We start from the raw sequence: 25,355 nt of genomic DNA on the forward strand, positions 1-25,355 counted from the left end.
CTGTGTGGCAACCAGGAGAAAAATTACTGACTTTTTCTCTTGCACAGCAAATACTTCCAACATGGAAGTAAAACTGGAACAATTTGCATCCTACTTTTCTACAGTTTTCAATTAGACCTTTATAACTTTATTTCCTTAGAATTGGCACTTTGTTTTTTTTTTTTTAATAATAACTGATTCATCAGTTGAATCTTTCTTATTGTACTTTTCTCTCTGGAAAACAAAGGGAATGCCTCAAACTAAATTTTGACCATTGACACGCTTCAGCTATTTTTGTTCAAGTTCATTTCCTCATCTGTCATGCCTAACTGTTTGTTGAAATATATTAGTTTTGCATACACTGCCACTGGAAAGACAATAGGCTCCATGTTACATGTAATAAACTGCAACAGTAATAATCTCATATTTATAGCAAAATCATATTTGAAAATATTTTGTTTACAAATTTCTCTGTATTTTTGGAAAGATAGACATTTTATAAACAAGTGTTCTTTTACAGCATTATCAGACTTTGCAAGATTACCAGATGCTGTTCTGTAATAGGAAAGCTTTCTAAAAAGGAATGCATTAAATAATGATTTCTTGTTTGCAAATGTTTTCAAAAATTTCTTTGGGCCAAAATATGTGTATGTCCTGTCTTTTACAAGTGTATGCCTGGAAAATAGTTTGTAAACACAACATAATCATCATTGGAAAAAAACCAAAAACCCAAACCAAAACCAGACATCCATTTGAAATTCAAGTTATCAGAAAAGAAATGCAGAACATCTATTAAAAAGGTCCTGTTTCCACCAGTTTAGTGGGAGTTAATCCCTTGTAAAAGTGGGGTTAGTATGCTTCCAGAGTGCATCAGACAGGATGTGCATTTAAACATGAGCTGGTGCTGTGTGCTGAGACATCGCTGCCCATTGTGGGTACATCAAAGTTGTCATCCCACATGTCATGGTTCTGTGCCCTGTACTTTATAGGAAGAGCATGTTGTTTGAATAAGCAAGTTTCATATGATAATATCTTTAGCAATCCAGTATTTGATGTATCTCAGCAATTTTCTTTGTGTAGAAGAATAAAGAAGAGTAGAGCAAGTGAAAGCCTTTTAAGCTCTTGACGGAGAAGCCTAAGAGTCAAATTGTTCAAAGCTGCCTGTTGGAACAATGCATGCATAATGATTATGGATTAGGGAAGAAGCACTCTTTGGGGTTGTAGAAGGGCAAATATTTTATCTCTCTGCAGCAATAGCAGGCTCACAGACAGAGAAGTCCTGACTCTGCATGGATTTGTTTTGTGAGCTTTGCTTTGTTATTGCTCACCTCAAGTAACAGTAGAGTCATCCATAAAAACATTGGCCAAGATGAAAGCTAGATTTCCTGAAAACTCTGTTATATTTCGTAAAATATAAAAGCAGAAATCTAAGTAGTAGTTTTTAAATGAGCTTTGGCATTATGTGGTGGGTGGCTGTCAAAAGTATCTGTTCTCACCTTTTCTTTTTTTCTAATTTTTTGAAATGCGAGCTTCAAAATTCAAACATTTATTTGTGTCTACCTACATGACAAATTTGCTGATGTGTCTGTAAAGAGTAAAAAGCTAATACATGCTGATTTATAAAAATCTTTATGCTACAGTTGCCATAAACAATAAGCCAGCCTGCATAATCTTTTCACAAACATACAAAGTGTGCATCTTTTCTTCTTCCATAAGGTGAACTTCTTTATAAACTCAGGTCATTAAGGCATTTACAGGGCACATGCTTGAGTTTGCCTTTCTCATGTAAATGTTCCATCTATGAAGTCTATTTGCTATTTGGGATGCCCAGAAGCACCTGCTTCTGTATTTACATAGCTCACCACAGGTCTTATTCTCATTCAGAACCTGCACATTTTTCAGTTAGAACAACACACACCTCAGAGTCTGCTTTTAAAAGCAATTTTAGCCCATTTTTACTGCAAGATTCAAATTAAATTCTTTATACAGGCTAAGAATATCATAGTTTCGTTTTTATGTATGTTATTCAACTTAAAATTCTGGAATCTTGAGGATTTTGGTTTATAGATGTGTTTGTGTATGTATGTTTTTACATGCACATCTATTAACAAGGCATTCAAGGAATTAAAGGGAAAATTGGAACTATGAATCTTCTGGAGAAGGAGCTCCTTTGGAGAACAAATTTTACCTAAGAGAATTCTTGCTTTTGTTTGCATGTGTCAAGTGTCTGAAATAGATGTTACATGTGATAGTTCACTTTGATATGAGACATTAATGGCTAGATGGTAGGCTAAATAATGAGTTAAGTAAATTATACTCTTCTTTGAGTATATATATTTTGTGTACCTATGTGAAATAAAGAGGGAATTTGATTCCCTGATGGAGGTTTCTTAAAAATTCATATACATAACCTGAAATGCTTTTCCAAACTTTACCTGAATTTTAATACATAGTATAATTATTAACAAAATTTAATTTTAAATATTTTTAAATAAATCCTCACCAGAGTTGTAATTCCATTTTGAAAATAACAATTGTTTGCTATTGTTATAAACAGGGATTACTATATCTTTTGTGAGAAACCTTCATAACCTTAATTTGTCTTCGGTTAAAATGGTACTTAGCCAAGTCTATAAAAAATGGAGGCAAAAATCACTCAAACTCTCCTTGCAGTTAATTTTTGCGTCAGTGCTCTCGAGTTCCCTTTGCTATGAACAAAAGGAAAAGTTCTAATTAGTTATGTAGGATCAAAACTTTACTTTATGCTGTTGATAAACACTTGTAGTTATAATCAACAAATTCAGAGATAAAGGGAATGTTGCTTTAATATTTTAACTTCAAGTTTTTTTAGTCACTAAATAAATAGAATCCTTAAAAGGCTGCTTTATTATTTTTCTGAATATCATATTTACTGTATTTCAATCCATTTATTTTGTGTTGTATGTTACTTACAGACGCTATTTGTGTAACAGATGCCTGATTTGTGAAATACACAAAGGAAACCTGATGAATCATCATTTTATTTTGGGGTGAAGCAACTGTGCTGAAAAGGAAATGCAAGAAATATTTTCTCTGATATCACACTTTAAGGCATAAGGGACCTCAAGAAAGGATATCCTTAACTGATGACAATCATAGTTTGGGAATATTGGAATGCCAAGAAGACTGAGATTTAACATTCTATTCGAGTTTCTAAGCAGGGGAAAAACAGACAAAACAAATGAAAAAAACTCTCTTGAGTTCTCCTGTGCCTGGTATCTATTCACGGGTGAGGGGAATAGAGAGTATTCATCCCTTTTACAGGTACTTTTCTCCCTTTTTTATGTGAAGGTGGCATCAGTCACCAAAGTACTGTTTCTTCCTAGGCCCTTCACATTTGGGTCTAGGATGCACAATGGATAAGCAGAGTGCATAAGTTAGTGTTACTTTTGATGCTGTTCCAAGTTCCTCAAAAGGTTGGAAGTGAAGGGAGCAACTTGTGCTTATAAAACTTTCCAAAGAAGACTGAGGTGACCAAATCCCACACAGTGACCAAAAAAATAATAGAGCTAGTGCCAATGTCTGTTTTGGTGCGAGGGATGAGCAAAATGTGCAGAGGTATTTGCACAATGTTACCTTTTGTCTAATTTGGTGCTGAGAGCAGAGTTTAAAAAAGAAAAAAATGACAAAAAGGCAAAGGGTGGTACAATGCCACTGCTGTCAAGTACCTCTTCCTCTTGTTGATACCTTTCTGGTGGCAGATTGTTGGATTTGATTATACAATAAGTGCACAAATAATTAAATTAGACTACTGGAAATTTAAAGAAGATTTATAAGTATTTGTGATGCCAGAGCTAGTCCTTTGTAGCAGGCATAAATGAACTTGTTGTATTCCAGTACTTTTCCTGCGATCCCAGTAGTATTTTCATTATCTTGTTTTCTGCTTGCATAACAATAGTTACTGACCAAATGTAAAACTTCATCAAAGCCAGAAAAAGATGAATTCAGCTATCAGTGCGTAATTTCACATATCTAATCTTTACCCAAGTGACCTCTTTTACATGCAGCTGAAAGCTAGATAAAGCATATTAGATCCTAAACCTAGATAAATCATGTTAGATCACACAAATCCTGATATTCCTTTTTACAACATATTTGTGAAAAATCAGTTACCAGCTGACAGTGCTTCCTTTCTGCTAAAATTTTTTTTCTGGAAACAGTTATTGAAACAGCTGGTGCTCTTGGCTTCACCTATGTATTAGTCAGAGGATGGCTACTGTTCTAAAACCATTTAGGTTGTATTTGGCCAAGTACTGATTCCCTCTGCATTCTGAATTTTCTTTCAATGTGTGGGATTTTTCATCTGCAGAGGTGTGGTTACACATATCAGCTAATTGTTTTAGGGTTTTTTTCCTGTGTGTGATGTTTTAAGTTCATATGCAGACTCCCACTAAAAAACTGTAGAGAGGGCATGCAGGACAGCCAACTGGATGTGTTACTCTTCTGCTCATTTCTGCTTGTTATTAATTTACACTTGGCTTCTACAAAATTGGAGGGTTTTAGTCTCCAGAATTTGTGATTTCCTACCCTTCAGTACAATTGAAATTTGTAATGTAAATTTAAAAAGCATCTAACTGAAGAAAAAGAGTGCTGGCAAATTGGCAGGGCTTTGCTGCTGGTTTGGCTTATCTGTATGTGATAGTATTTTCAGAGATGGAGGATAAGAGTAGAGAAAGAAAACCAGGCAGAGATGTAATTCTTCATTTATTTGCTGTATCTGTCATTGTTTAGTGCCAGTACTAAAATACATGTGCAAGTGTATTCCTAGACAAATGAGTCTGTTTAGCCAAGACGCTTAGATTTTTTTATTCTCTTTTTTTTCCCCTTAACTCTGCTTGTTAGGCTGCATTTCTTGAATGTTTACAGTAATCTTCTGTTCTGGTTTTGTGGTAAAGAAGGCAAAATAGGTACTAAATTTTTTTCCCTTGCACTGAAGTAAAGCTTCTGTTTTCTTTAGGTATTAAACATTTGAGGGTTTGTTTTTGTGGGGTTTTTTTCTTTCATTTGTTTGTTTTTTTTTAAAGAGAAAGAGGAATCCTGGATCTCCCAACGATATAATATGAGGGCGTTCTTTTTCATGACAAATAGAGGTGATATCAAAAAGTATGTGTGTACATTTTACAGCTGATACTTCTGAAACAGCTGATTTGGAATTTTTAGTGGAATAATTTCACCCTTCCTGATACTTTTCCCTGGTATTATCTATGGTGGTCAGCCACACTGCATTACACGCACAAAAGGTAATTGTGGAAATGGCTTTTTCTCAGAAGGTGACACTAGTTCATGTTTTCACTAAAACCATAAATCATTACAATTACACAAGAGCAATCGCCAAGTAGAATCTGTTTGAAAATAAATCAGGCTGCTGCTTTCCAAATATTTGGCCTGTATACAACCTGGCATACTTCAGCTAATTCTGGACTCAAGCAGCATCCTATGACAACAGGGTGATATTTATGGAGGGACACAAGCTCTCTTTGACTATCAGCCTCTTTCAGTGTCACCTCTATACTGAGAAAGCTCAGAAATGTTAGGAAACTGTAGAAAATGAGAGCAGAATTACTAATATAGAGACTGAAGACAGATTGTCTTAATTCTTATATTGTCTTGTCAGGTGGAGAATTTGCCACAAACAGTTGCTGATGAAGAGTTCCAGCTCTTTGGCAACTGGATGCTGCAGTGCTGAGCAATTTAGAAAAGAAATGGAATATGCAGTATCCTCTGGAAGACATGATATCTGTAACTGAGTGTTTGCAAACATGTTTATCGATTTTTGCTTACAGACCGTGATAGTTCCTGCTATGGAACTTCATTGTGTGTTCTGGCCTGGAACAATTAATTAGAGTTCCAACCACAGTTTGTATACATACATATTCATATGTATATATACATACATATATACATACATACATATTCATATACATATTCATATGTATATATACATACATATATACATACATACATATTCATATACATATTCAAAGAGCAGCCTTAAAGACACATTTTTTTCAGCCACAGGGGGAATTGTCTTTTGCAGTATTGCAGAGATCCATTCAACAGTTCTGCAAGGTTAGGTGGGATAGGGCATAAATGGTACAGAGAAGAGATGAGTTCATCTTACCCCTGCGTGTTAGTGGTCATCAGTACTGGCATAAAGGCTTTGTTTGGTCTGTAGTGTCCCTTGCAATTGGTTGATGAAATTTAAAAAATGATGAAATTAAGAAGACCCACATTTAAACCTTGAGTAATAGAAAAATGGTGGAGCAGCCTCATGTTCCCTCACCACAGGGCAGAAAAATTTAAGATACACATCTTACATCTTGACCCTCAGCTCTAAGGAGCCTCTGACTTTAAACGATGCACTCAACTGCTGAACTATGGGAAGAACTGGCTGTTCCATAAGGCAAAAGGTTCTGTTCCCTTCATTCCTTAGGAAGAAGTGTAAATATTTTCAAGGTTAGACTAGTTTTTTGATGCTATAGTTAAGAAAAACTCAGGATTTTTAAACTTTTAAGGAAACAAAGCAGCCATACTGAGGCTGAGAGACATGGACACTTGTCGCTATAACCTAGGTAGAAGGACAGATTGGAGGAACTTGCAACAAGAACGTTGGTTGGTGAGGATTCCATGCAGGAATGTGTCGGAAGGAGGGGCCTACTCTCCTAAATGGTTCAGGGCACAAAGAGAGGGTTGCTTTCAGAATGCTACTTGCCTGGTCAACACCACTCAGCCCAACTTATGAGGTGGATTGTTGCTCCTAAATGTTTGAGAGACACTGCTTAGTGATAACACAGGAAGCTAGTCCTTTCCTGAATTGAGAATAGAGGAGTAAAGTTGTTTTACTCTGATAGGTTTATCCAATATTTTGGCATATCTTTTTCCTTCATTTTGCTTTATCCTTATTTTTCTACTGCCTTTTCCCTACCCCGTTTTTAGTTCTTGTCTGTTTTGGCATGTATTGTTTTACCCATCCCAGATGGTACCTCAATATGATGCTTCTGCTGTCAAGTCTGGGAGTGATAAATCATGTCAAACTATGGAAATCAATCAATTTATTAAAATGGAAAGGTAAGTGTCCTTTGAAATATCTGGATTTAGACACATATATGAGACTTTCTGTATTAAATTTTTTGTTTAGCTGTTATTTTGGATTTATTTGAAGGCAGACAAATCTAGATCCCCACAGACCACAAGCAATTCCCAAATGCTCAGTGGAACAAATTGCCCTCTAAAGGACAAAATCTTGCCCATAAAGCAATTAAGAGAAATAATGTTGCTGTTTATGATGTCAGTATTTTGCTTAAAGTTTTTCTGCCTTCAGACACCTACTTTTAGGTGTTTGTCCTCAAAATGGAACTAGGAGTCTGAGCTTAGGTGTTTAAGCTCTCTGTCTGGTGGATGGGGATAGCTCTACACCTGAGCACAGGATCCACTAATATCTGAGTTCTGAACTTTCTGATGCTTCTGAGGAAGAATGTTGAGTGCACAGGGAAGAATAAATGAATAAATGCCACCTTTTTCTTTTTTTTAGTTAAGCACCTCTACTGAACTTGATATAAGATTTTTGAACCTGAATAAGATTTTTTTTTTCTGCATCACCCATGTGCAGCAGGCTTCCATTGTGAGTAAATAGTATGTAAAATGTGTATCAAGCTCTTTCTGTCATGGTTTCTGAACTCTGCAAACAGTATGAACATGAAGACTGTGTGACCACTATTGTGCATTCTTAAGCAAGGCTGAATTGAATATAGGCTGATCTATTACAGAGTTAAGTTAGTTACAGGTTTATGTGCTGTATGTTTGTTTTTTTCCCTGTTTATTTTTCTTCCCTGATTTAATACTGTCTTCTTCAGTCAGCATTTCTGACTTTTATATGTTTGCTCTAGTGCCTGGGAAAAATTTATTTGCCTCTTCAAATCAGGGATGTAATGGTGGTTGGTATACTGATTTTCCAAACAAATAATCGAAATACCAAAGGAAAAGAACAAACAATTACAATGTTATGGGAAATAAGAAATTACAGGGTCTGTTCTTGGGCCTGTTAATATATATTGAGATATTTATAGCAATTCAGATTGATATAAGTAATGAAAACCAAATAGTTAAAAGAAAATAAATTAATAAAGACGGAGTTTTATTAGAGGTTAATATTTATACCTACAGTTATGTCTATATTCAATTTTGAAAATTACCCCCTTGATGAAAACCTACAGTTCTTTTTCCCAGGATATAACTACCATTTTAGTAGTCATAAATAGCCACAAAACATGGTTTAGGTTTTAAACTGTCTGATTCAGTTAGGTTTATTAGAAATCAAATTAAAGACCTGAGAAAATCTCAGATTTTCACGTGTATGTGGGTACCCAGGATAAAGCAACCTTATGGAAATCACTTCTAGGAGAAACCAGTAACTGCATCAGAAGCAAAACAAATTTATTTTAATTATTAGTTAAATAACAACTTCATTGTGACATTGACCATTTTTATGTGCTATGTGATTCAGTTTCTTCATACTTTAGTTTCTAAATGAAAACTAAGGTAGGCATGAGTTTTCAGAATTTTGAAATCACCTTGGAGATAATTTGATTAATTAGTAAATATTTCTAGAGTAGGGTGGATATTAAGTTGTATGTTTTCCACTCTTTTGGGAAAATACCCACCAGATTTATGCTGTTATGTTTTTATGACTTTCCGAGCCTTTGAATTGAGCATTTTAAATTAAATACCGTGTCTGGTACATTTATGTGACATTGTTTTCTGTTAATTACATTTAACTATGAATGACAGAATGAATTAATTCTGAAGCCACACTGAATGGAAAATACAGTAACTGCCCAGTATTTATACACAGCATTGCTTTTAGGGTATCTGTCTGTGGGAATCCTGCTTGTAAGGGTAATAGTTCATAAGCTCCAAGCCTTTGCCAAGATATTTGGGCAGTTCTGGGGGTGACTGTGTGCCTTCTCCCATTCATCTCAGGGACCTGAAATAATGAAAGGTCAAACTGTTCTTTACTTTTCCCCCCACTTTGTTATTACGAGAACTATGAAACCAAGAGGAGAGGCTTTGAGGGAGGTGGAACTGTGGAAGCTCATCTGCATGAATGTTCAGACTTTTGCACGCATTTTACTTTCCGTTGATGAGATGAAATCTTTCTCAGGGAAACCATTTCTGACTCCTAGGTGCATGGTTATTTTTGTTACTCGGTATAATTATGCATACTCTTTTTTCTGAATACCTGGGCAATAAAAAATATCTGAATTAAGTTTTTTACTGTCAAATATGCACAAAACCTTTCACAGTGGCATTTTTTCTTACTTTAATTAGGCTAGGATTTATTAATGAAGGTTTTACAATATGTCAGGACAGGTCTAAAGAAACAATAATTCAGTATGTTCGTAGAAGATCAAAAATATGCCATCATATATTTATGAAGACTGCTCTAGGCATGATTCCATAGTCTTTTCTCACACATTTGTCAGTGGTGTTACTTGTAGAATATTGTGCTATTCATCATGAGAAAATAAAGCTGAATGAGATGTACTCGACAAAACTCTGCATATGCATTGGCAAATTAAAGCTGAGTGGAGAATTTCATATGCTAATCTATATGTAGACAAAATCCTTTGTAAACTGGTTTGGGTTTTTTTGACATAAAATGGTCCATACTGAAAACAGCAAGGGTGTCAGGAGACCTGCACGGATGCATAATGAGTTTCCAACTAAGCTCAAGCAAAATAAATAAATATTCTAGTGGTGGAAGCAGGGACAGGTGACTAGGAAGGAATATAGAAATCCCTGTCCAAGCAGCCTTGGGTGGAATGAGGAAAGCAGAAAGCACATGTGCAGTTGAATCCCATGGGGGATGGGAAGAGCAGCAAGAATTTTATTTTATAAGAAATAAATCAGATAAGAATCAGCTACTTTTGTTTTTCCTCATGAAGTTGTATTTAGGTTATTGTACTCTAGCTATCCCATAATGGAGGCTGAGAAATAAATTTGAAACTTGGGAACTGATGCATGGAAAATCATGTGAAAATAATCTAGAAAAGCAGGCTTGCTGTGTAAACCAAGTATATTTTTCCACTTAAATTTGTAGTTTCATTGATTTTTCAGCTACATGCCCAGCTACGAGATACAAAAGGAAGAATTGCTTTCATTTTCAATTGTAGAGGAAGAAAAAAGTCCAGTCATTTTTATTTCTATAAAATAAAATACAAAATGTAAGAAGGTATTATTCATTGTACAATTGCACTTTATTTAGTTGACCTTAAAGAATGATAAATCTACCCAGGCGAATGTTGAATAAATAATTGTATTTCCCTCACCAAAATTGCTGAAATTTCTGTGGTGAAATAACAGGTAGCATGATTCTAGTAGTTACATGATGAAATAACGGGTCGCTGGTTTCTAGTAGTTACATTCTCACTGGGACTTGCAAGTTGCAGAGAAGAGTAGCTGGACAGGCTGGAACACAGGTAAAAATATATTCCTGTGAAGGAATCCAATCAGACTGAAACTCTATAAATGCATTTTAGAGTTGGTGCAACATACAAAGGTCACTGATAATGCTGTGGAAGGCCTGTCTCTGCTAATCACCCACGTGAACTTGGAAACAAAATATATCTTGTAGCCTGAGAAATCATGCTAGGACAAATGCATCTTGCAGATGGAGTTAGGGACTTTCCAAATGGGGAAAGTTCAGTGTTTACTGCAAGATATAGGTAAAAATGTGTTGTTTTTATCTGTGAAGAATATTTGCCAGACTTTTTCAGAACAGCAGGTATATGGGCAATGCGAACATAACAGAAAGGATCATGAAGTCCTTGCTGGGAGAACCAGCCGTGTATAAACTCCCTGCTGATTCTAAACAGCCAGTTGAAGAAAAAGTGCCAGGAAACTGGAGATTACCTTTGAGGACAAAAACAAAAAACCAAAAACCTACACCAAACAGCCCCCAAAAAGCTAAAACACAGATTGATTCTGGTTTGTGTAGAAAATCAGAACCAAATAGATGAAAGAGCTTTAGTCAGTGTAGCAAAGAAAATGGAGTTCTGAAAGATAAAATCTGAGGAGAAAAGAGGATTAAAACTAGTAATTTCTTCAAGAAGAACATCTGGTCTGGCTAAATACACTGCACGAAAAGCAGCCCTTTTTAAAATGGCCACAAAATGGTCACAAATCTAGAGTATCTCTGGAAGCCAGCCAGCCAAGGAAAAAAACATCAGCAAAAAACCCACATGATCACCATGGCAGAGAAGACTCACCGAGCTCTGGAGCAAGGTGGAGGCAGTACATATGTGTGATTAACAGATTGGAGGAGGAAGGCCAATGCTGTTTACCTGGCTGTTATGCATAGTTTTCAGCCAACATTTTTACAGAACAGGTGATTGAGACTCTCCAGATGCACATCTCTGTGAAGATCTGCAAATGGCTTTGTGGATCTTGGGTGTAGTCATTCGAGTTTCTTGGCTGAAAGGTAGTCTGTGAAGACTTGAATAAGGCCCAGGGAGTATCTGAAGTCATTCAAACTCCTAAATCTTCAGTCAGGGCAGCGTGTTGGTGCTGTGCATCTGGGATCACACAGCCCCTCTGCTGCCTGTATCTGGCCTCTGAAATGATACTGATGCAGACAGTGAAATGGAGTGGCTAAATAAAAATATTTTTTGTCTCAAAAGTAGGAAAGGGAAAAATGAGTGAAAAAGCATCTAAATCAAGTGGTTCTCAAATTGCTCCTCCGGTAGGAAAAACCTAATTTTCTTAGGTATAATGGACTTAGTACAGCTGATAAACTGATGTGCTCCTTTTATGCTGGGCAGGGTGTAGCACGCAAATATCAAGCTCCATTTTTAGAGGTGTTAAATCTATCTGAATTGAAACTTATTTTTAGGCCACCACAGCCCCAAACCATAATGTAACTAGAATAAAATTAAGATAATTTAATTGGAAAATTGCACTTATCAGTCGATCCTGTTCCCAAAAATTCCCTTGATTCTGAGATAAAACAGAATGGAGGTCTTCTAGGGAGATAATAAAAACTGGCTTGGATGTGATCTTGCACACCCTGCTTTAGGAGAATCTGCTTTAACAGGGGAGGTGGACTAGAGGATCTCCAGAGTCCCTTCCAGCCATTCTTACGAGATGGCCACTGAAAACATATAATGGATTGTAATAATAGATGAGATTGACTACTTTTCTGTCTCATTTAGAAGAAAGTATTTTATATTCCTAATAAATATTTTGTATTTTCTGTGTGAAGTAGAAAATCTCAAAGAGGCAGTGAGAACTGGAAAGTGAAATGGAATTAACAGTCCAAAAGCTAGCATACTGCTTTTGAGTGTAAGATTTACTTGTGTCTTTGTCATCTGATTCACAGGATGGATTTGGATTTCTCTCTTCTGCAGCTTGAGTTTCTTAAACAGTAGGACTCAGAAGACTCTGGTTTTTCTCATTTTGCAGATATTTAATTCAAGCTCTGAGAAGCTTTTTTAGTCAATTTGTAATGGAACTTGGAAAAGCTTTTGGGAATGATTCAACACTTTCCTTAGTCATCCTTGTTTCTATTGTTGAAAAATTCCTGTCCAGATTTGATGCCTTTGTGTAATACAAGCTTATGGTTTTGAGAGAAAGGAAGCCCACAAGACTTCTCAAATGTGACTGTGGCATGCTTCTGGGGTGACAGGGTGATGTGCTGTTAGAGCTGGCTAGTGTTGCTTTTGCTGGCATTCATGTGGTATAGCTGAATTTTTGAAACCCTTCAGGTCTGTAATTTTGAATCATTGATAGATGAATGAGTGGGTGGATTTGGATAGTGCTGCACTGCTCCCCTTGCAGCCCAGTGTAGACCTTGCTGGAAGTGCTGTAGTGGCTGTGCATATGTGTGGCATACTGGAGGTGCATTAATCTGGCTAGCACAAGGATTTATGGCAACCTCAGCTGTAGGAGCATGGACTTGTATGCAGACTGTGCACCAGACTTCTTAATACCATGGGACTGGAGTAGCAGATGTTTGTGTTAATTGAAGCATGTTGAGATATCCTTTACTTGTCTGTGGTATAGACATTGCTTTAAAATGCCTGTTGAACAGACAGTGTAATTGCTGCGTGGAAGTTTATAAATACTGATGTTACTGATTCTGATGTTAATGCACTCTTGCAACAGCCACGGGAATATTGGTTGAGCCCCTTTTCCAACTGGAATTTGTTTTCCCTCCTATTTTGTTTTCAGAAGAGGAACACAAAAGCAAATTCTGCAAGTTTTCAGACCAGTCAGAGCATATTTGGTATAAGTCACATCAGAAAAAGGATTATCTAAATCTATGGTTTTTTGTCTTGAAAGTAAATAGACTGTAACAAGTACCTACAGCAATTTTTAGAGAAGTGGAATAACTTCTTTTGTATTTGTCACCTGCTTGATTAGACATCCATAATGTGCTTGAGATCGTGAAGAGTGTTTAATTCTTCTGGACAGTGGAAAGCAAGGTCCTCACGGGAGAATATTTGGTTCCTTATATAAGTTCTGCTGTTGCTGCTGTCATGAACACTAGGACAGCTGGACTGCTAAAGTAGTCTTCTTCTTGAAGAAATGACTCGGAGAGCAGAAATGTGTCCCTTTTTTCATCTGAGTATGCATCATGCAGTGCAACCTCTCTGCAAAGCTCTTGTAAAGGAAAGCTAACAAAAATGCTACCCTTACAGACTCTATCTCTAGGGTATATTCTTCCCTTCTCATGTATTATTGCTATACCAACAATCAGATTGAATTATATGCTTGGTAATACTCAGAGAATCCTGAAAATAGCTTATAAAAATGAGCTGCCTGGAAATCTGATGAATAATCCTGTTGGTAGACAAAGCATATCTGAGGTTGCTCTTTCATTGAAGAACAGATGGGGATCTTATTACACAGAAGTAATTGATTTATAAACTGATTAATGCTCAGAGTAGGCTTCTGCTATTAATAGGCATAGCTATTTATGTCTTGTTATGCATTAGTACCTACCTAATGACAAGAAATTTTTCAGCACTTTTTCTTCTTTCAAGAGGCTCTTAGCATTATTTCACAGGAGCTGAGGATCAATACTTCTTTGAACAGAACCTTTTTAGCAGTCCCCATGGATAGCAATTACATTTTAGAAAAAAAGTCATATAACATTGCATGTTCATATGGATGCATCCTCCTCACATAAGTCAGTGGAAAGCCTAAATGCTTACTGTCTCTACAAATTTTGTCTATTGTAAGTTCTTATTTTTCCAGGTGTAAAGTCCAAATCCTCTAATGAAATTTCTGGAATGCTTGTCACTTTTGCTAGTACAGGCCTTTTTGATATCACAGTCAATTTTAATATAGTCCTATACAAGGAATGTTACATATTTCCTTCTCAACTTCATAAACTCAATAATGATAAAGATAATAGTGATGATGATGATAATAATAATTGCTATTACTTAAAACATGCAACAACCTCTTTTCTTGAATTTTTCTGCAGAGTGATTCTTGGCTTCTATGTGTTCTTGTGTTATAAGACTGAGCTATTCATCTAGGTCTTGTTTGCCATTTTAAATTCTGAGACCATAGTCAGGACTTCAGTCAAGCACAGAGGACATTTTGTCTGGGCTTAGGAAACAAACAGAGGTCTCAGAAGCTTAACTCTTAAACAGATGGAGGAAAATGTAATACTGAGAAGATGATAATGTTACTTGCTGTACTGGTTCTAGATTAGACTCTTTAATAAGATTTATTTTTTGACAAACTGAGAGCCACATTGTTGTGAACAGATGTCATAATATGGAGGAGAGAAGAGCAGCAAGTGTATTTTAAACAGGAAAGAGACAAGTTTTAAAAATATTAAAGAAGAGGAGAGCAGACAGTTTGTATTAAAAGTAGGTGGCCAGAAACTACTATGAAAGTACAGTGTCAAAAGTGAGCTGGACTGTTGTTTTTTACCAAATTAGCTATATTAAAAACAAATTGTGAAAATAAAATGTTGCTTTGCCTACAGAGCTTCCTAACATACATATTTAAAAACCCTTATTGGCATTATTTAATGAGGAGCCATGTAGTGTCCTTAGGATTTATATTTGTGTGAAGGGAAGTGCAAACACAATGTGCAGGGAGAAGAGAGTTAATCAGAGTAATGATTGTACCCACAAGGTGATAATGTCAGAAGTCCATAGCATGGACCAGAAACTGCGTGAAATCTGTGACCCTTTGCTATTTCTTGCTTGTAGGGGAAACAGAAAATTAGAGGGGAAAAATACGAATTTCTATACAACACATATGCCTTGATTTTGATTCAAATTTATTAATTCAAAATGCAAACTTGACATTTAAAACCTGGGTTTTTATTAAAAAAGTGACATCAGCTGCTGAAAGTAATCTTGCAGGGTTTCTCAACACAGATTTACATGTAAACTTAATAATGAAGCAACATAGGTGATATTTATCTATTTATAACATTCTTCTTTGTATGTTTCAAGGCTTATTTCTGTTCAAATAGCAAACATTTCTAATGTCTAAAATTAGAAAAGAAAATTTCATTAGAGAAACCCTCTTTCACTGATTTAATGATGTCTAGTGTCTACCTGGGCTGAATGTTTCTCTTCTTACACTGCAGTAAGATCTTTCCAGTGTGTTTGAAAGCGTGGCGAAGTTGAAACTATTAGTGAGAAGGAGATGTCACAGATCACTGAGTCCAAACCTTAACAAGAATTGTAAATTAGTGTGAGTGCCCTGCAGTGTGTACTAATTGGAGCAAACTTCCCATAGAAATCTGTAGATTTATTTGTTAGTGTTTTTGCTGTAGGTCTGTCCTTCTCACTTGTTCAGCTTCCCTTGTGTGCAAGAAGGCTGTAGAGGGGCTTCAAGGTTGCTAATGAAATCTTCCTGCTCAGGTTCTAGACCATTTATTTAATGGAATGATGGCATACAGGTACATCAAGCTGAATTATCAGCTGCACCTCTTATAACAAGGTCTTTATGATACAGTGTTCAGACAGCTTGGTTTCAAGTTTAAATTCTGAAGGTTTGAATCAAAAAATGTGATGTCCCATATACCTTTTTAACTTCAATAAATGGGGAATTTATGGCTCCCTAGATATTGTAGTCCAGAGACAATTTCTCTGTTCTCCTATCTGAAAACTATAATACCCTGACAGTGTGCATAGCAAAGATTAGAGGAATGGTGATGATAGTGCTCAAATGTTAGACACTTTATTCAACAGCTGGATGGCCTTTCAGTAGCTGCCACATGCCACTGCCTTCTCTCCTTTTCACTGTTCACTCAAAAAACTTGCAACGTATGAAAGATTAACGCGAGGATAAAAAAGTGTACTGATCTTCTTCACAAACTTCAGTCTTTCATGATATACTGAAGGTTTGAGCATGTAATCCTGACTTGGGCAAAATTCACATTTGTGTCAAAAGAGGCTTTATAGCTGCAGGATCAAGAAGTCTGGATATTCTGCTGCCAGAGTGGCATACAAAGAACACCCTTACGTTGGATTCCTTTGACTTATCATTTGGCATTTTCAGATTCATAGACAAAATCCTAAATCTGTTGTTAGACAGTGAACAAGTAGTACTCCAAATGCTGAGTCCTTTTCTGTTTTGTTGAGGCTGCATCCATCCAAACATTATTTTCCTAATTTTGAGTGCCCGAGCCTCATATTTTCTGCAGGCCTAGGAACTTTCTTTAAAAGATTGCCAAATATTTTCCAAAGAATTAGGAAATAAAACTCCTCATTGGGTTGAGAGTGATGGTAGTGTTACTCTGACAGATCCCCAAGGGGCCAAGGTGCTCATATTGGCAACATGATCAGGTTTAATTGGGCATGTCAGCGTTCCTACATTTACTCATTCTCCATTTGTGGCTGAACTTGGCCTTCCTCTCCCACTCATCACTCTTACCTTTCTGGTCTATAAGGAAAAAGTGAATGTTTTTAGGCCATTTTAAGTGATGTAAGCAGGTTACTGTAGTACCATGCAGATGTGATGGCACAGAGGAGGAGCCAGGAATTTGCAAGTACAGCAAGAACATTTTGGGCTTAAGGGGAGCACTGAAGGGCAGAACTGGGAATAGAGAGAGGAACCCACCTTTCAACTTACACTTTATTACTAGGAATGAACTCAGCCCCTTAAGCCAGAACAAATAAAACCACCTGTTTTGATTTATCTTCCTAAAAGGTAAAAAAAGTAAAGGTGAAAAAGGTAAAGAAAGAAAAGGTTAAAAAAAAAAAAAGTCTGTTTGTTTCTATTTATTGAAAAAAGAAAGGGCAAAGAGCTGTGATTTATTTATGAGTTGTTGGTAAAATGCACATGCTGGTAAAGAAAACCAATCAAACAAAAACCTCAGAAGAATCTAAAGCCTCTTAAGAATACTTTTATAAAATTAAATCTAGGGAGAGATTCTGAACTTCTGAGCTGCAACTAGTAGGGATGGGGACATCTTGGAAAGTAGTAGTATGGTAGAACTCCTGTGCTTTTCAGCTGCTCTTTTACAGTGCTGTTGCTAGAGATCACAGCACAGCCTGAAAGGCCAAAGGCTATGACAGTTTAGAGCTCTGGGGAGACCAAATAGCATTGTTTTTTTCTTTACTATGACTCCAAGCCCATACTATCACTTTTCCTCTTAAATCCTATCTCCTTGAAGGCATTTTTGCCTCTGCCATTTTGTCACTGAATGCAGCTGGAGTGAAAAATGTTATTAAAATAGCTAGTTTCTTTTCAAACAGAGTTACTTCAATTGAAAAATCTATGCTCCCAGTTTATAAATCTGTTCTCTCTACATCTTTGTTCAAACTGAAGTTGGTAAACTACCCTTGGAAATTTCAGCATTAAAACTTGGAGGTTTACATGCTCAAGAATGTAGAAGAGGGGTAAGGAAATATAAAAAAATAATTAGAAAGTAAACCCAACTCCAAATAAAGCTTCTGGTCACAATAGAGGAAAAGATTCTCTTAATAGAGAGACTGACAATGCTGGGTAGTTTTGCAGTGGAGTTCTGATATTGACACAGTGCTATTATTCAGCTTTCCCAAATTTTGCTGTTAAATTAAGAAATGTTCTATGCATGACACTTGTCATCATGTGGGTTGTATTCTATGGAGTTGCATGAACTTGGAGATTCTCAGAATACCATGCACCTGTTACGCTAATGAACTATTATGCTATTGATAGTGAGAGGTTTTATAAATACACAACTGTGGAAAGATCACATCATGGTTTTGAATGTGCTAAAGAAAAATAAATGAGGAAAGTCACTTCATTTACACTTATTTACATTTATTTTACACTGTATCACACTTATTTTCAAAATAGGCCTGTAATTTCCACCTCGTCTGCATTTTTTTGACTGATTCCCATCTGCTCCCCGTGCTGCAATGTTTAAGCAGTGTCTTTCAGGTTTTTAAATTGTATTTTCATACATTAGCCATCAGATAAGGTGCTGTTTTATGTCTGAAGTTACACCATGCCTCAATATTTTATGTTGAACACCTAGCATGGAGGCTGGATAGACACCTAGGAGAACAGTTTTATACTTTAAAAAGCCAGTTGCAGCTGGTCCTCTGTCATTTTTATTGGCAGAACTTGAAACTGTGTGTGTCTTCTTCCTGTGCCTAGAAGTTTGAGTGGAGCTCTGACTGCCACTAACCTGATTTAAGCCCTGCTACTTTTATTTCAAGGATCTATGTGGCAGATTTTTGACTGATAATAAATTAGTCCAGAGTGATCTTGTGAGAAGATCACTGGCTTGATCACAGCAGCATATTTCTCTCTTTAAATCTGCATCCTGGCTTTCAGTATTACAAAATCTCAATTGGAAAGCAAATAGTAACTTGGCTGATGCCAAAAAAACAGCATTAAAAATTTTTAAAAAGAAATAAATAAAAAAATCAAAACTGAAATGCCATATTACATAGTTTGTGACTAAATATTGGTAATTTGGCTATATTTCAGAATTGCCACTGCTTCTTGAGCATCTCAGCTGGAAGCCTGAAACTACTGCAGTATAAAACAGTACTCATAAGAGACTCAGGGCATTTCAATAATGCATCACTGTATCATATGTGCAGAGCTACTGATGAGCAGAGTAAGAAAGATAGGATTGTTTATTTACATATGCTTATTCATATGGGAAAAACACATCAAGTGTAGTTTCTCCAGCTGAGATACTTAGCCATGCTTTGGGTTTTTTGATGCTTACTTCAGCAAGTAGTTATTTGTCCAATTTTAGGTAAATCTTGTGCTCTTTTACACTGACTTTATTGACAGTGCCACACAATGTGATTTGGGGTAATGTTGTTAAAGGAAGAAAATGGGAAAGACCTGCCTATGTTATAAGACCAGTAAGCTTGTTCCAACCAGTCTAATAAGCACAGGACAAAATTGTGATTAGTATCTCTTTCAGTCTCCTTCAGAGTTCAGCTTTCCCTTGGTGACAATTGCAGCATTTCTTCCTGGAATCCTGGTGACCAAACACTGGTGTTTGCTCTTTGGGCCAATGAGAAATCCTACCTCTGTTTGGTCTTATGCAATCTTTATTGGGAATGAAAGACTAACAAGATGGGTGAATCTATTCAGAAAGAGCAAAATGAAATGCTTGTTTAACCCTACTCCTAAACCTACAAGGCAGAGTAAAGGCTTAAAAGAGTAAAAAGGAATTTAATCATTAGTCAATTTTAATTGTAACCTCAGTTTTTCTCTGTAATTATTTCTTTCTTTTTTTTTTTCTCCAGCTAATTTCCAGTTGTGAATTACCTGAATTCCTCTGGGATCTCTTAATCTATATGTCTCCTTTCTTGCCTGATAGTACTTGCTGACTCTGAGCTGTCTGTAGTTTCCCAATTGTCTGTCTGGCTTTAGACTAGCAGATCTTCAATATTTTCAGAAGGGTTTCCGTTCTGAGGCTTAGCCATGAAAAGGATAAATTATTCCTTGTTTCACTGGAGATTTATATGGGACACTTTCTAGTAATCATCCCTTTTATTTTTTATCTGGAATAGGTCTATGACTTCTGTTACTTGTTCTTCTCTGGTGTTTTACTTCTTTTGTCATGGGCAAACACTTGGGCATACATTCTGTATTGATCAAAAGAAGCTTTCTGAAAATTGTGGAGTTCATCTTAAACATGATGGTCACAAGACCTTCAGGGTAGGGAGGAGACTATTAGAAGACTGGGAGAAATCATTGAAAGATGATTATAGGAAGGTTTAAAACTAGATGGAGACTACAGCCTGGTAATTTTTTAGGCTAGATGAGAATTTTTATGATGACAAAAAAGGTGAATTCTGTATCTTAGTGAACTGTAGTAAGCAATGTAAGAGAATCTGTGATTATTTCATAAAATGTCAGCATATTTTAAAATTTCTTGAATAAAAGTATTTTGATTTTTCCTTCTAGAATAACTTATGTTTTGGTTTTCAAAATGTTCCTCAGAAACACATCCTTTCCTTTTTTATTTGGAGGATGCTTCAATATACAGGATGTTAATTTCATTATTCCTTGTGAGAAATTGAAAGTTCTGACTTTGGGATCAATTTCACTCAAAGTACCTGCTACAGGTAGAATGATGCTTCTGTTTGACAGGTCCATAGCTAGTTCCTTGAGGCAGTGAACCTGTTTATTGCCTGGGATGAGGACAAGGCACAGCAAAGGCTTAAACAGAAACAACAGAGCAATGTGATTCCTGGACTGGTGCTATGTAAGTGGAGGCAGGCAGATGACACTTCAGTGCAGTCATTGGAGTGCCAAGGTACTTGAGCACCAGAAAGTGAATACTGAAACCCAAAGCCTTCATTACTAATTTGAAATAGCTTTTTTTTCCTTACCTGCCGATGTCATGGTTTAGGAATGGTACTTCCCAATTCAGTGCCCCCACCAAGACTCCCCAAACCATGTGCTGCTCTTACTTCCTGGTTTTCTCCTCCCCTTTCCCACTGTGGCAGGATGAAGTTGAGAATTGGAGGTACAAAAGCAAAGATCCCAGGCTGAATAACATTTTACTGGAAACAGCAATGAGATAAGAAACCAAACAGTACCAGCAACAATAGTAATGACAGAGGGTATAAGAAAAGAACTGACTCAAACAAATAAACTTCCTAAAAATTGATAATACCTGATAGCGCCCTTCACCACATTTTCTTGACCATGAGGACTCCCTTCTCCCTGGAAGAGAGTCCTTGTCCCCTGCCCCTGATTATAACTGATGTGGTATAAAATAACCTCTATGTCCCTTCCCAGCTAGAGTGAAAAATTACCCCTGTCCTGGGTTAATCCCCAAAGGTAGTGTGCCTGGATTTTTACGATGAATCAACTGAAAATGGCAAGTATAAATGGATGCGCATGGAAGACCATGAAAGGAGCAAGCTGCTCCTAACTGAACTCAAAAGACATAAAAAGGAATTCTAAAAAAGATGAAAGTTGGGGCTGGTGACCCAGGAGAAGTGTGGAGTAGTTGTCTGATCTTTCAGGGATAGACTTAGGAGAGCCAAGATTGACCTTGAGTTACTTCTGGGAAGGGGTGTTAAGAGCAACAAAAGATTCTACAAGCACCTCAGCAGCAAAACAGAGACTGGGGCAAATGTGGTCCCACTACTGAATGGGCACAGGGAACTGGCAAAAAATGACATGGAAAAGGCCAAGGCACTCAGTGCTGCCTTTACCTCAGGTTTTGCTAGTAAGACCAGACCTCATGAATCTCTGGCCCCCAAGACCCATGGGAAAGTCTGATCTCTTCTTTCACTCCTATCTTTTCTTTTGTCCTTAGGGGCAATATCCCACATATCTCACCCTTGGCGTTTCTTCCTCCCTGGGTTGCAAACAACAATCTGTTCCAAACAGACCTAAATGTCAGCAGTGGATGTGTATTACATTTCCCTGACTTCTCCTAGCAGAAGTGGCAAACTAAAAAAGGCCAATGTTGATAGCAAGAATGTGTTTGTTGCACTGGCACCATCATGAACACAGAGTGTAGCCAGGCAACAGGAAAACAGGGCTTTCATTTATCAGACAGGACACAGAGCAATCTCTAGACATTCTTCCCTCTGCTTTGAATCAGGAAAAGCAATTTGCAAAAGAATATGTGCAGAACATGCAAAATCTTGCACAAGGGAAATTTCTGTAGCAAGAAATATTCAGAAGTGGGGGTAACATAGGTAGAAACACATACTCAGATTCAGGTAATGATTATGAATGCTGACTTGCAACCTGCCAGAAGAGAACAGATCATAAGTCACTGGAAAAGTGCTTTCAGTGTAACATAAATAACATATGAGTGAAGAAAAGTCAGTGTGCACTGCTTGAACTTGGATGTTGTCATAAAAACAGAATGCATTTTGGGTGCAATCTAGACTTAACATAGGATTTTGATTCTTGATTTTATTATTTTACTTTGAAAAAAAACCCAATATTGTTCCATATTTTATAAGCATTTAATATAATTTCCCTTGCTATGGAATAACTTTAGTGATATGAATTATAAATAATGCTTGATTTTCTTTCATTTTTGCATAAATTCATTTACAAGAACATCAAAGTATATAATTTGGATGAACATTTATTTCTAATTTTTCGTTAATTAAGATAAATAGTGGGTGATGTCTCTCTCTTTGGAGTTACAATTATAAGGTTGTATCAATAGTGGGTCAGACCATACCTGCTGTACTGTCTTGCCTCCAGCCTGCAGCAGGTGCCTGCGAAAAGCCTAAACTTGCAGTGATAGTTCCTTTGAAAATTTTCTCAGCCACTGGAATCCAGGAGCTTCCTGAGGTGAAGGTCCTGGATGGGTTTTTATACAGTCAACTCTTAAGCTGTCACAGAGGATTTGCAAAGGAACAAAATCACACCATTCATTAACAGAAATTTTAATAATAATTGAACAATTTTCTCTGTTTGATTAGGTTTTATAGCACAAAATAGAATAATGTGTTGCCAGAAGGGCAGATTTAATCAAGACCTCACTTCCCTGAGGGATATTTTCATATCAATTTCATCCTGTGACATTTAACTCATTTTTTGTATCTTTGTTGTTTTATGGAAGAGAGTTCTGCAGCTCATCATGGGAATGAAGAGCTTCTGGGGTTTAAATCCTTAAATATTCTTTATAATTCAAAGAACAGTGAATATAGTTTAAATTCACTGTTTAAAATCAGTGAACAATATTCTCTATGCACCTTTCTCATAATTGTATAACTGTCTATTATCACTCTCCTCAGATGCCTTTCTTCCTAGCCTAAGGAATAAGTCTATTTAATCCTACTCTGTAAAGAAAACACAAAAAGCTGGAAGTCTTTTGTCCACTTTCTATGTGTCTTTCCTAGTTTTACTTTCAAATTTGAAATTATGGGTTGAGACTGAAATGCAAAAAAGTGTTCAAAACAAGAGAGTAAATGGATTTATTCCATGGCACAAGGGTGTTCTCTAGTGTTTTATATTTCTTATAATTTATTCTTAATTTTTTTTAGTATTGTAACTCAAGATCTTATTTTTGAATAGTTATGTTCATTTCAGAGCTCATCAATGAATACATGAAAATAAATAATTTATCTATTTAAGGTAATTTTTTCCTGGTGTTTTATTAAAACTGCAAATTTAATTCAATATAGAAAACTAGCCTTTCAGATTTATAAGGGTTTCCTAGAACTCTATGCAGTCAGTTCTTTGCTAATCTCAATAACTTGGTGACTTCAGCAAATATTGCCACATAACTCTTCATTTCCTTTTCTGCATCATCTGAGGATATGTTCAGCATTTTTTAGTTCTGCAGTAGATTACTGTGTATCTCAACTACTCACATACTCCCCCATGAAAACTGACCAAATACCTACCCACTTACTTTTTGACCTCTTTATCTATTGAAGAACCTTCCCTTTTGCCCTGATTTTCTTTAAGAAGTTCTTAAAGGTCCTTTGGTAAGAGAACTTGTCCAATACACTTTGCAAATCCCAACAGAATATAACTTCTGGATATACTTTGGTCATACTTTGTTCTTATCCATATCTGTTTCTCTGGTAATTTTCTTAGGATTTTATTTCATTCTAGATGCAGGACTTGGCCCTTATTGTGCTTAATGTGTCAGCATATTTCCCTGCTCTGTTGAGGTGCCTCTGAAAAAACAGAGCTTTCTGGGCTCTCCAGCATTTTGATTTCTCATATTCTCTGACTAATCTGTAATTTATGTAGGTGCTGAGAGTGTACCGTGTCCCATTGCCTGGGTTATTAATAAAGCCATTAAGTGGTATTGGCCCAAATAGCAGTCTTCCACTGACTGATCACTGGTGACCAGTTGGATTCTGTCCTACTGAATACAACCGTTCAAGCCTTGTGATTCAGACAGTTTTTCACTTTTCTTATTGTCTGTTAATCCAGTCCGTATCTCAATGGCTGGGCTCTGAGGGTACAACAGGAAACTGGCAAAGATACTGCTGAAGGCAAGGTAAAACAGCGGGCACTGTTCTCATCGAAGGAGGCAATCATGTTGGTAAGAGGTCATTTTTCCTTGTCTGATCCATGCTGGTTGTTTCCTTGCAAATTTGCTAGAGAATGGTTTTGCAGTGTCTTCAGTCCACTCCTTCAGTGCACTAAGATGCTGATCTGGTCCCATGGACTTGTACTAAATTGTAAAGTTAGTTTACTTATATTCAGTTTAGATTTCTCCTCACTCTGATCTTTCTCTACATTTAGTAATGCTTTGCTTCCACAGGCTTTGCCAGTAGGCTCAGAGATATTGCTCTGGACAGTTTACACCCATCAGTCAGGGTGGTTGAATTCACACACCAGGCACTGCATCTTTGTTCCCTCTTTATTATTTATGATACAATTTTTGATAATTTGCTTGATGCAGACATCAGCGCTGATGGTTTCTTGGATCTTCCTGGAGCCCATTTTAGAAATAATTTAAATAATTTTAGTATTAATTTTCTGTTTCCCAGACCTCAAGTACCAAAGCATTTGTAAGCTGAAAGTCATACACTGTTTAATAGTTCAGCACTTTCTTCTCTGATTTAATTTTAATATTCTTGAACAGCTAACCATGCTGAAAATACGTTGCTTTTCATTTTATCTGTATTCTGTAACCTCTTGTAACAACACTATGATTTAAGATGAGAGTTTTTCATCAGCAGCCCTGCATATTCTGGGATGGGAACTTCCTTGAGCTCTGCCATGATGAACTTGGGCAGGGGGAGAAATAAGGTTTTTTTTTTGGTGTGGCTTTATCTTAATCACTTCTTTGATCTTCCATTGCTTCTTTGAACTGTCAAGATTCCTGCTTTTAATGTGTTTGAAGGACTTACTTGTAATATTTATGACTTTTAAAAATTATTCTTCAGTACTTTGTT

General features: G+C 36.5%; 1 protein-coding gene across 1 annotated transcript in view; it reads left to right on the top strand.

The window, feature by feature from the left end:
• Positions 1-25,355, top strand: part of SEMA5A (semaphorin 5A) — a 312,339-nt gene that overhangs the window by 129,551 nt on the left and 157,433 nt on the right. The gene's annotated exons all lie outside the window — the stretch shown is intronic.

This window comes from Vidua chalybeata, chromosome 1 (assembly GCF_026979565.1).
Source record: "Vidua chalybeata isolate OUT-0048 chromosome 1, bVidCha1 merged haplotype, whole genome shotgun sequence".
NCBI lineage: Eukaryota > Metazoa > Chordata > Aves > Passeriformes > Viduidae > Vidua > Vidua chalybeata.